The sequence below is a fragment of the Dothidotthia symphoricarpi genome (assembly GCF_010015815.1).
Source record: "Dothidotthia symphoricarpi CBS 119687 unplaced genomic scaffold P153scaffold_7, whole genome shotgun sequence".
NCBI lineage: Eukaryota > Fungi > Ascomycota > Dothideomycetes > Pleosporales > Dothidotthiaceae > Dothidotthia > Dothidotthia symphoricarpi.
The window spans coordinates 880,711-893,309 of NW_022985014.1; positions in this window are offsets into that span (position 1 = coordinate 880,711).

Sequence of the window (12,599 nt, forward strand, 5' to 3'; positions counted from 1 at the left end):
ACGAGAATGTACTGGGGTACATCTTGCTTTGCGGGGTTCTGGGGAAATTCTGGAGGAAGGGCTGCTGTATCCCGTTAGGCATGCGATGGAAGAAGCCCTCGGAGGTTAGGCTACGGAACGAACTGGTCTGATGCCGTCGAATCGTCGCGTGACGCTTGCATGCTCTTTTAATCTAACCGAAACAGGAATGCCGCCTCCGCTCTTGTCAATTCTAAATGTCAATCTCCGTCCACACGTCAACATCAAGCGGGAACCATGAATCGAGACTCCATCAAACCCCTTGGCAAAGAGCGAATATCGAGTGCTTGGGTACTTAGTGATTTCGTCGCTGCGTTGGCAAAGTATCATAGCAGCTGCAGGTACTGAACAGTGTTAGACAAAGCCCCGCGGATGTAAAGTGGACACCAGGACAATATCACGAATCCGTGTTAAGGACATGGACGCGACGCTTCGTTGGAGGGCCAAGGGATATCTCAGACTTGGAACCAGAAAACTCGTCGGAGCGGCTTACTGGAATGGGTCAGAAAACACTCCGGGATCTTAGTAAAGAGTGTAAGCCTACGCTCTTTTGCACTCATTTCGCTTGGACCGTGAAGGCTATTAACCGTCTGATCTTTTAAGTTGAGGACTATGAACAATAGTAGACCGGGAGAACTCCGTACAGCCTAAGACTAGGTGGTGCGTGGTTGCAGGATCATTGAGCGTCGCCTAAAGACTGTCAGAGTGTACACCGCTGAGAACTCTCGGGCGTCCGAGCCAAGTGTGGAGTTCCCGTCTGCCAAGACTAGATATCGGTAAGATTTTGATAGCATACTAAAGACAGGAAGGGCATAAGTTTCTCGAGAGAGTTGCACAATTAGTCAATTGGAATCCTGATGAACGAGTAAAAGCTAGTCGTGTTCGAAACACTGATGAGAATTGTGTACATGTCCAGTCGCTTGACGAGCCGAAAAGCCGAGGCATAGGATCGACAGGAGTTGACTTGAGAAACAAAGAATAATAACTACTATTGAGAGGTCAGTGTAGAGACTACACACTTGTCTATGTAAAGCATAGCAGAGTTTTGAGACAAAAACAATCCCCTCTGTGTTCGATAACGGGCGATATTATGTGTCCGGCGAAGAAACACAATTCCCGACGTTTCCGATTTGCTAGGTCAGATATGCACTCTATGCAAGGGGTGCAGACTTATAGACCGCCTCCCGCCTTCTATTTCTGCCGTAAAAGCTTGGTTGATTAGGCTTTAGCTAGCAGGAGTACTTAGAAAGCAAGAAGTAATAATTAGGATAATAGAAGTAGTATAGAGACTAATAAGCAAGACTAATTAGTTATAGTTTTATTTTACCTCTTACCTCTACTAGCTAAGCCTAGCTTACTAGTAACTAAGTTTTTGTAGTATCTAGAAAGTGTAGTCTAATCTTATAGGTAAGAGAGTTATTTAAGGCTAGTATATTAATTAGCGTATAATAATTTACGTTAAGTTTACTTGTTTTAATCTAGCCTCTTATTATCCTACTACCTTTTATAAGTTAATTCTTAGATAGCGATTTTCTTAAATATTAAGTATTTATTAATCTAGGGGTTTAAATATTATATATAATATTAATATTACAAAGATCTAAAAATATAAGTAAACTAAATATATATTTATAACGTCTTTCTAATAGAAGTTTATATTACAAGAATATAAATACTATATAAGATTAAACTTTTAAATATCTATACTATTACTTTTCTACCTTAGATATATCTATTCTCTTTTTTAAAGTATCTTATTTAGTGCTATCTTTAGCGAGCTAGGTAAAGTTAGTAATATAATTATTTATTAAAAGAATAAATCTATAGTAATAGGGCTATAGAGAGAAGTGTATATAACTCGGACTAGATATATATATAATAAGTATTACTATTAGATTAAAATTAGTACTAATCTTTAGTAGTATAGTATAGAGAAGTATAAAGATAATAAGGGTATAAAAGTAGAGTAGTTTCTAAGATATTAAATAATAAAGTAAAAAGAAGTAATATATAAAATACAAAGATATTTAAATAGAAAGGTACTTAGGTACTAAGTTAATTACTAATAGTAATTAGTAAGTATAAATATAAAGTATCTATAAGCTGTAATATTCTCTAAGTATATAGCTATCTTTTAATAGAATATTAATAATACTGTAGTATACTTATCTTAAGGTATAAAAAAACTAAAGACTATAAAAGAAATTTAATAACTTAACTAACTACTATATTATCTTTATTTCTACTTTACTCTGTTTACTATTAGTAAGTTATCTATACACTAGTTATTTATTAAGATCTACTTATATACTAGAATAAATTTAATTTAAATTTACTTAAACTTTATTAATAATTCTATATTTCTTATTCTAATCTTCTATAGCTTATACCTATCTTCTATAACTTTTTTCTTCTTTCTATTTATAAAGAAGCTAATACAGGTTATATAAGATAGATAAGATAAGAGTTAATTTCTCTAAAAAGTAAAATATTATATAAGGTAAGTATCTTAGTGTATAGAGTAGCTTTAGTATTCCTACTAACTTAGTACTAAGATTACGTAATAGTAAAGTAAGTTATGTAATAATAGGTATAGAGGCTCTAATCTATTATATTACTTCTTTTATTAAAGAGAGTAGCTCTAGTACTTATAAATATAGTTTAAGTTATAACTCCTTACTATTAATACTATATACGTAAATAATAGTTATAAAATAAGATTATAAAACTAGTCTCTTAACTATACTTCTATAGGCTATAGGTTATTTATCTATTTTTCTATTTATAACTACTAGTATACTTATTATAGAATTATACCTAGTAGCTTATAAAAGTAGAGAGCTTATATATAATACTTATATATAGAGTATAGAAGAGTTTTCTATTATAAATTATAAAGTTATAAGAAGTATATATTAAAATAATAATATAGTAGGTTAATTTAAGTAATATTAGCTAGTATAGTAATATTAGTATTACTTTTATTAGGTAGTTATAGCTAGACCTAAGGCTTAGTAAATACTATAAGCCCTTTAAAGGCTAAGCCTATAGCTACTTAAATAACCTTAAGCTACTATTTTTTACCTAGCTTTAGTATTAGTATTTAAAGCTTATACTATAGTCTAATATATATAAAGGTATTATTATCTAGAGTAATAGTATATATACGTATTAAGATATCTAATAGAGGCTTCTTCTTAATTGTAGTAATAAATATATTAAGGTATAATATAAGAGCTTACTAGAAGACTATAAGTAGCTTACGTTTTATTAGGTTAAGTACTTTAGTTATAGTAATACTAGGTTCTATTTACCTATTAGTTACTTAAACTTTATATAAATAGGTAGCTTATTTAGGTAAAGCCTATAATATTTATAGATAATATCTACTAATTTAACTATATTAATATATAGTTTCTATAAAGAGTTATTATTACTCTTAGAGTAGTTAGCCTAGTATATAAGGTACTATAATAGCTTCTTTTTATATATAGTTAAGTTATTTAGTTATTAGTTTATATAGTAGTTTTTAATATACTTAACTATATAATTAATATTATTATTAGCTTTAGAATTAAAGTAAGCTAGTTATTTCTTATTATAAGGCTAGTATAGTAGTATAGATTTATTATATAAAAAAGGTAGCTATAAGTAGAATATATTATAGACTTAGCTTAAAGTTACTACTAGGTTAAGTTAATAGGTATTATTTTTCCTAATAATATAAATTACCTTAAATAGCCTATAGTTCTTATAGTTAAGAAAGTAGTTTAGTTATATTATATAGAGGTTATAAGTATTTAGTATAATATAATTACTAACTTTAAGTAATAGAGATAGTAACCTATTTATATTAGTATACTCTTCTTATTTTATAATTACTTAATAAAGTAAGTTCTATAGCTTTATATATAGAGCCTTTATATATTCTATAAACTAGTTAGCCTTTAGCTAATCTTATTATATAGGTACTAATATAGTAGTTATAGGTATAAAAGGTTTTAGTCCTATATAGAGCTTATAGCCTTTAGTTACTAAGAATAGAAAAATACCTATACTAGTACTTATAGTTAAGTTTACCTTAAATTCTACTATTAGTAAGAATAATACCTAGTTATCTTACTTATAGTTAGTATATACCTATAGGTATTACTTTAAATAAGTATTTATATTTTCTATCTATTTATTAGCCTCTAGGTAATATACTATACTTAATTTTAGGTATATTCTAAGTTATTAGTAAAGTTATTACTAGAAGTATAAGATAAATTAGCTACCTTAGTTACTAACTATTACTTTAGAATAGCTCTTTTCTTTCTATATATACTTTATAAATACTTAGACTAGCTTATTAATACGTAGAGTTACTATTAGAATAAATTTCTTCTTCTTAGTTAATTAGTTTATAATAATAAGAATATTTATAAATATATATCTATTATATTTATATAGAAGTAGGTATATAATAAAGTCTATAGAAATACTAGACTAGTATCTTTAAGAGATAGGTAGTAGGTATAATAGGCTATATTTACTATCTTAGTAGCTTTTACTTCTTTTATAGATTAGGTAGTTTCTAATATATTAAGTAATATTTATTATTATATATAGCTAGTTATACTATTATACTAACCTTATATAACTCTAATACTTACTACTATAACTACCTATTAAGGCTTTATATATTCTATCTAGTACTTAGGTATATAGTCCTTTAGCTTTAGGTATAAAGACTTAGTTATAAATATATAAAATTTCTTTAGTATAGTTATAGTCTATAAGGTCTAGTTATAATTTTTATAGGCTATATATTAGCTTATATAGGATATAGTATTACTTAGTCTTTAGTACCTTAATAATAGCTTAGATTATATTATTATTAGTAGTTTCTTATTTAATAAGGTTAAAGAGCTATTTTTAACTAATTAGTTTAGAGTTTATATCTTTAGGCTCTTAATTAGGTATCTTATTTAATAGATTTTCTAGCTTATTATTAAGTATACTAAGTATTAGTAATTTCTTAGTATATATATCTATAATACTCGTCTCCTCTTCTAGCTAGTATAATAATAGAGTAATATTTATAGGTAACTTAGAAATATAACTTATTTAATAGGTAACTAGATAAATAGTATACCTTATACCTCTATTATAGTAAAAGCTAAGAGTAGTAATTTTTACTTCTAGGTTTAACCTAGTCTAGTTTAATTACTAGCTAGACTTAGTATTTAGCTCTATTATTATTAGCTAATTTAGGTAGGTTTCTAGAATACTTAGTAAGTATATTTAGTTTAGTGCTTTATACTCTTAGCCTATATTTAATATAGAAATTAAATTCTAATAGTAATTCTACCTATTATACTTACCTATAATTAAAGTACTTTATTATTATAAACTATTAAAGTGCCTATTAATCTAAGAGAACTTTAATAGAGTTATTAGTACCTAATAGGTTAAAGCACTATTTCTTAAAGGTAATAATAATAGTAAATAGCTTCTTATTATAGATTTTATAGTTATATTCTACTAGTATTATTTTATAAGATAAGAATATAATAGGTTAAAGTATACTATTAGTATTCTTCTACAATAGTATAGTAGTAGTAATAAAGTCTAACGTATTTATTTTAAGCTAGGTTTTAAGGTCTAGGTTAAAGTATATAAGTATTTTTATAATATTAAATACTACTTTTAATTACTTAAAGAAGGTTATAGTAGCTAAACTAGGCTTAAGAAGAAAGAGTTTATAAGGTTTATTTATTTTATAGGTAAGTATAGTAAGACTCTTAGTAATTAATAAAAACTCTTTAATAAATAATTAATAAAAGTTTATAAAGCCTAGAAATAATTATATATTCTTTATACTTTTTAAGAGCTTTTAGTTTAAAACTATTATAACTTTAGTAAAGTCTATTTTTATACCTTTTTATTATAGGTATTTCTATTTAAGCTTCTATTAGCCTACCTTTAGTAGACTTCTAAGCTAAGAGTATAAGGCTTTTAGAGCTCTAGTATATAGTACTTATAAATTTCTAAGGCTTATACTTTAAGGATTTATCTAATTTCTTAATAAATACCTATTTATTCTATATCTTAATTACCTATTTATAGTGCTCTTATAATTTAAATTCTTTATACTTCTTTTTAAAAAGAGTAGTTAATTTAAGATAAATAAAAGCTATTTTCTTTAATAAAAAAATAATACCTTCTTAAAGAGAATAAAATATTATACCTAAAAAAAGCTTAATAGTATTCTTATTTAGAACTAAAAGTAATTTAGCTTTAAAGTAAAGCCTAGCTACTTATATTAAAGATATAAAAAGCTTAGATAAAGAAGAAAAAACCTTTAACTAAAAAGTAACTTACTTTCTAATAAAGAACTAGCTACTTAAAAAAACTTATAAGAGGCTTTAAAATTAACTCTTAGTTAAGAAAATAAGTTATAAATTTTTTTTTAAAATATAGCTAGAAAGTAGTATTAATAGAGTTCTAGGAGTAATTTACTAGTTTAGTATTTTATAATTTTCTTAAAAATTTTATTTAAGAGTTTATATATAAGTAGTACTATAAAGTAGTAAGTAGTATATTTAATTAATTTTAAATAGGCTTTTTAAAGAATAACTTTAAAGTACTAGCCTAGAATATATTATAATTTTAAAAAGATACCTTTAAGTTATTTTATAGTACTTAGGCCTAAAATACTTTATAACCTTAGTAAAGCCTTTCTAGTTAGTATTTAATATAGTAGAAAGGCTAATTAAAGTACTTAATATAGTAAACTTTAAGCCTAAATTAGGTATAGAATTCTATATCTCTACTTTCTAATAAGTAAATTAGTAAGTTAAGAATATAGATATAGTATTTAAGTATACCTAAATACTAAAAGACTCTATAACTAGAACTTACTAAGTAATAAGTACTATTTAATATAAAGTATACTAAAAATTAATTTAATAAAAGATTAATAAGAAAGTAATTTATACTTAGACTAATATTTATATAAAAAAGTAGAAGCTAGTATAAAATCTAGTTTTTATATAGTATAAAAACTACTTAAAGTTTTAAAACTTTAAGTAGTATACTAATAACTTAGTTAATATATTTTTACTATACCTAAACTATAAAGAATTCTTACTTTATTAAAGCTTCTTTAAGCTTATAAATAGTAGTATAAATAATAAGTTAAAAATCTTTTTAGTATAAGTAAAGACTTTTAAGGCTTACTAATAAGAAATTTAGTATAATAGAGTATTAAAAACTATTATAAAATAGTTAAAGTTTAAGTAGGCTTTCTATAATATAAAGACTACTATAAATATAAAAATAAAGTTAAAACTATTAAACTTTATAAAGCTTAAAGAAATAGCTACTTCTCTAACTTAAAGTAGCTATAAGAAAAGATATAACTTTAAACTCTTAAGATAGTACTAGAACTAATCTACTAGTACTCTACTTTAAGTCTAAAACTAGAGTAGTAGGTAAGTAGTAAATACTAGTAATAATTAAGATAATAAAAAAAAAGTTAGTAAAAACTAAATTAAAAAACTAATACTAACTAACTTTAAAACTTAAAGAGCTAAGGCCTAGAAAAAAAAAAACTTTAATTTTAAATCTTTTTTAATTAAAGCTAAAGCTAGAGTTAAAAGTAAAATAAACTTATATTAAAGTTATTATAATTCTATAAAAGTTTAATAGGTCTATAATACTTCTTTATATACTATATAACTTAGGTATAGAAATTAATATTATTAATTAATATATAGTTAAGAAGAAGAATCTCTTTTATAGTTTATTTTATTAGACGCTAGTAGTAAGCTTTATTAATAGTTACTAGTTAAATATACTTAAACTATATAAACTAATAATTTTATATAGTAATATAAAAAGAACTACTAAAAAAGTAAGCTTTTAAATATTCTAGATAGTAAACTTTATAGGTTATAACTTTATACTAAAGTACTTTTAGCTATAAAAAGTAGATCTAAAGATTTACTTCTTAATAGGTAAGTTTAAATAGTAGGTAAATAATACTAATAAAATTTAGTTACTTTCTATAAAATAACTACTTAATAATATAAGCCTAGAAGAAAGAATATATATTTTCTACTCTAGTAATCTAGTATATAAGCTTCTACTTAGTAGCTAGAAAGCTTTATATAAGAAACTTTTATAAAAAAACTCTAAAATACTTATACTTATAAGTAAAGTATAACTAGAAAAAAATATAGTTTAAAATATAAAGTATTATTACTAATAGAAAATTCTCTAGCTAAAAAATAAGTTTTTAAAAATTATAAATCACTTTTACTACTATATATAAAACTATCTAAACTTAGCCTAGCTACTAGAAATAGTAGCCTATTAAATAGTTACTAGTATATATAATAAGAACTCTAATTAGGCTAAACTACTTCTAGGTATAGCTTATATTTTAACTAATAATATTGAGATAGATACTTTATATCTAGTAATTAAAGATAATATACCTAATTTAAATAAATTAAAATTTATACTAAAGAAGCTATACTATAAGTAGCTTATATTTAGTAAGTATTAAGTAAGTATACTTTAATTTAATACAAAATATAATTACTTTATTAACTTAGAGCTAAAGACTAAAGTTCTAAGTTTCTTTAGTTATAACTTCTTTAGTTATAAGCTAGAAATTCTATAGAACTACCTTAATATAGCTTAAAAAAAGAAAAAGATTTATTTTAGTAAATTATTTATAAGTACTTTAATCTTCTTTATACTAAAAGCTAATAAAATAATAAAACTTTATATAAATTATTATAGACTAAATAAAGTTATAATTAAGAATTAAAACCTTATTCTACTTATAAGTAAAATATTAGATTAATTATTAAAGGTAGCTATCTTCTTTAAGATTAACTTTTATAAAACCTATTATAAGCTATAGATTAAAAAAGATAATAAGTAAAAAATAGCTTTTAAAATAAGGTATAACTATTTTAAGTATTTAATTATATTCTTTAAATTAGTAAATATACTAGTAATATTCTAATACTATATCTATAAAGCTTTAGGTAGCTTAGTAGATTATTCTTATATAATATATTTAGATAATATCTTAATCTACTTTAAGAATAAAAAAGATTATAATACTTATAATAAGGAGATTCTTAATAGGCTTATTAAGTAAAGCTTATACTATAAAAAGAGTAACTATATCTTTTTAATAAAATTTATAAAGTTTTTAGACTTTATTATTACTTTTAGTAGTATAGTTATAAACCTAGAAAAAGTATAAACTATTAAAAAGTAGCTAGAACTTAAGAAATATAAAGATATTTAAGTATTTTTAAGTTTTATAAACTTTTATAAAAGATTTATCTATAACTACTCTAGTATTATATACCTACTAGTAGACTATATAATAGCTACCTAGTTTCTAGTACTAGCTCTTATAAGAGCTAGCGTAGATAGAAAGTAAAAGAAAAACCTAAAAAAGACTTAAAAAGGTCTAATAAAATAGTATTAACTATAAAGTTAACCTAATAAGGTTTATAAGGCCTTCTTCCCTATTTAATTAAAGTTTACTAAAGTTTTTATACTTTAGTACTTTAATCTAGTAAAGCTAGTAATAGTTTTAACTAATATATTAGACTTTACTATAGTAGTAATCTTACTTTAGCTCTAAATATCTAAGCTAGAAACTATTCTTTATTAAAAGCTAGTAGTATTCTAAAGCTATAAATTTACTAGACTATTAATTTAATAGTATATATATAATAAAAAGCTTTCTATAATTATAAAAAGATTTAAGTAGTAAAAATACTACTTTAAATATACTCTATTAATAATCTAAGTTTTTTCTAATTATAATAACCTTTAGTATTTTATAACTATAAAGAAACTTTCTTTTAAATAAGTATATTAAGTAAAAAAGTTAACTTAATTTAACTTTAAAGTTAAATATAAGCTAAGACTAAAAAACCTAGTAAATAGTCTTTTAAAATACTTTAACTATATATAAAGCTTTATAGTTAGAAAATAATAGGTACTTTATAATATAATACTACTTATACTTTAATAAAAGCTTTAAATATAAACTCTTTAAAAGTCTAAGGCTTAACTAATTAATTAAGTAATTTTAGTAAAAGACTACTTTAAAAGTAGGCTAGTATAGCTTTATTAACTCTCTAAAATAGTTTCTAAATAGAAATTTTTTAATAGTAGTTTAGTTACTAGTAGTATACTACTTTTAGCTCTTAATAGCTCTTTTATAGGCTATAATAGTTAGAGTTAATCTAAATTATTTAAAGCTTAGAAATAGAACTTTAATATAGCTATAGTATTAGATTATAACCTTAATAATTAAGTTCTAGCTTCTATATACCTTATAAATAAAGCTATATAAGAAGAAAATACTTATATACTAAAAATTCTAAAATAGCTTTCTAATTTTATTAAATAGGTTTAAGAATAGAATAAGTCCTATTTTATAAATAAAGTACTAGTAATATAAAGAAATAGTAAAGTAATTAAGAATAGTACTTTATAAAAAGTTAACTATAGTAGTATTTTATATAAAAGTAAAAAAGTATAGATTTAAAATAATATTACTCTATACTAAAATATACTTATAAAGAACTATAATAATCTTATAAAGAGTTACTATAAAGTTAAGAAAATTAAAAATCTTTTTATAAAAAAGTATTACTAGCTATACCTTGAACTAGATATCTATAAATATATTAAAAGGTATACTACTAATATAAGAGTACTATAAATAGGTAATTAAGATATAGAATAAATAGATATTTATTAAGAAATTAGATAAATTCTTAAAGTATAAGCTCTAGAAATTTATAAGTACTATATACTAGAGCTCTAAGAGCCTTATACCTTTAGCCTAGAGGTTTACTAAAGGTAGGCTAATAGAAGCTTAGATAGAAATACCTATAATAAAGCCTTCTCTCTTTTTATAGTTTATCTTAAACTACTAGAATTTTTAGAGTAGATAACTAGGTATTTAATTTATATAGTTACCTTAATTAAACTCTATTAAAACCTTCTATAAAGAGAAAATAGTTTAGAAGAAATTTAGTATTAAATTATTTAAGTTTTCTCTAGGTTAGTTCTTAGATCTAGCCTAGAAAGCTACTACGCTAGGCCTATATTATTATTACTAAGTTCTTATAACTTTAGTAAGTATAGTCTAGTTTATTATAGGTAACTATTTAGGTTTCTATAAAGAATTCTATTTACTATTATTCTTAGATTATAATTCTTAGGAGTATAGTTATACTTACTATATATTATTATTAGTAACTTTATATTTATAGGTTTTGCCTTATTAGGTACCTATTAACTATATAAATAGTTTATTAAGCTTTATTACTTTCTTAGCTCTATTCTAGAGGCTTTATAATATATAATTATATAAAGTAAGAGCTTAATATAAAGTTTACTTATAATAACTTATTATTTACTTACTTTACTATTATAGTTAGTATTTATACTAATTTATATAATTATTTATAGGCTAGTATTATCTTTATAAAGTATATTACTAGTAGCTTCTTTAAAAGTTTATTTTATATAGGTAGTACTTACTTTAATATTAATACCTATTATACTTTCTATAGAGTTTATAACTATAGTTTCTTTCTAGAGGTTTATTAGCTCTTTATAAGTAGTTTACTAGGTATAATCTTAGTATCTTAAGTAGTATTTATTATTTATTTATATTATAATAACTTTTTATAATTATTAGTATATATAAAGTAAGGTAAAGTAGTATAGTATTATAGTAATTCTAGAGAGCCTATACACGTATACTAAATAAGTATAAAATACTTATATATTACTTTATAACTTTAATATTACTATACTAACCTTCTTCTTATTAACTTACTATACTTCTGCCTTTCTATATTAGTAATATATTTCTACTTAAGTAGATTTATAAGCTTTCTACTAGTATAGCCTCTTAGCCTACTCTTACTTACTTTTAGTATATAAGCTATATTAACTTCTTTACTACTACCTCTTAAAAGTACCTTTCTAATAGTACTATTATATTATTCTTTAAGCTATAGTAAAGTAATAAGCTGTACTATAAATATAAGGCTAGTTAAAGTATTTATAGTAGTTATTCTAATACTAAGACTAGAAGTTATACTAAAGTAAGTCTTTTATTTTATTTTATTTACACTTTAATTATTACTAACTTTAATAGATTCTACCTAAGTTTTATTATACTATTAATATTTTTAACTACTACTTTAAGTACGCCTTATATAAAACTTAGAAGTTTACTAGCTTTATATCTACTACTAACTCTAATACACTCTTTATAGATAACTAAGTATAGATCAACTAGGTAAATACTTATACTTATACTAAAGCTTATTATAAGAGTTTCTTTAAGTATAATTATATTAAGTACTATACTATTACTAATAGTAGTCTCTTTACTATAGCTTTTAGTTAAGCTTATTAAGTTTCTACTTAGTATAACTTAAAGTAATATAAGGTTAGTTTACTATTATTCTAGTATTTTTCTATTACTAATCTACTCTAGTTAAGTCTTAGTACTACTAGCCTATATTATT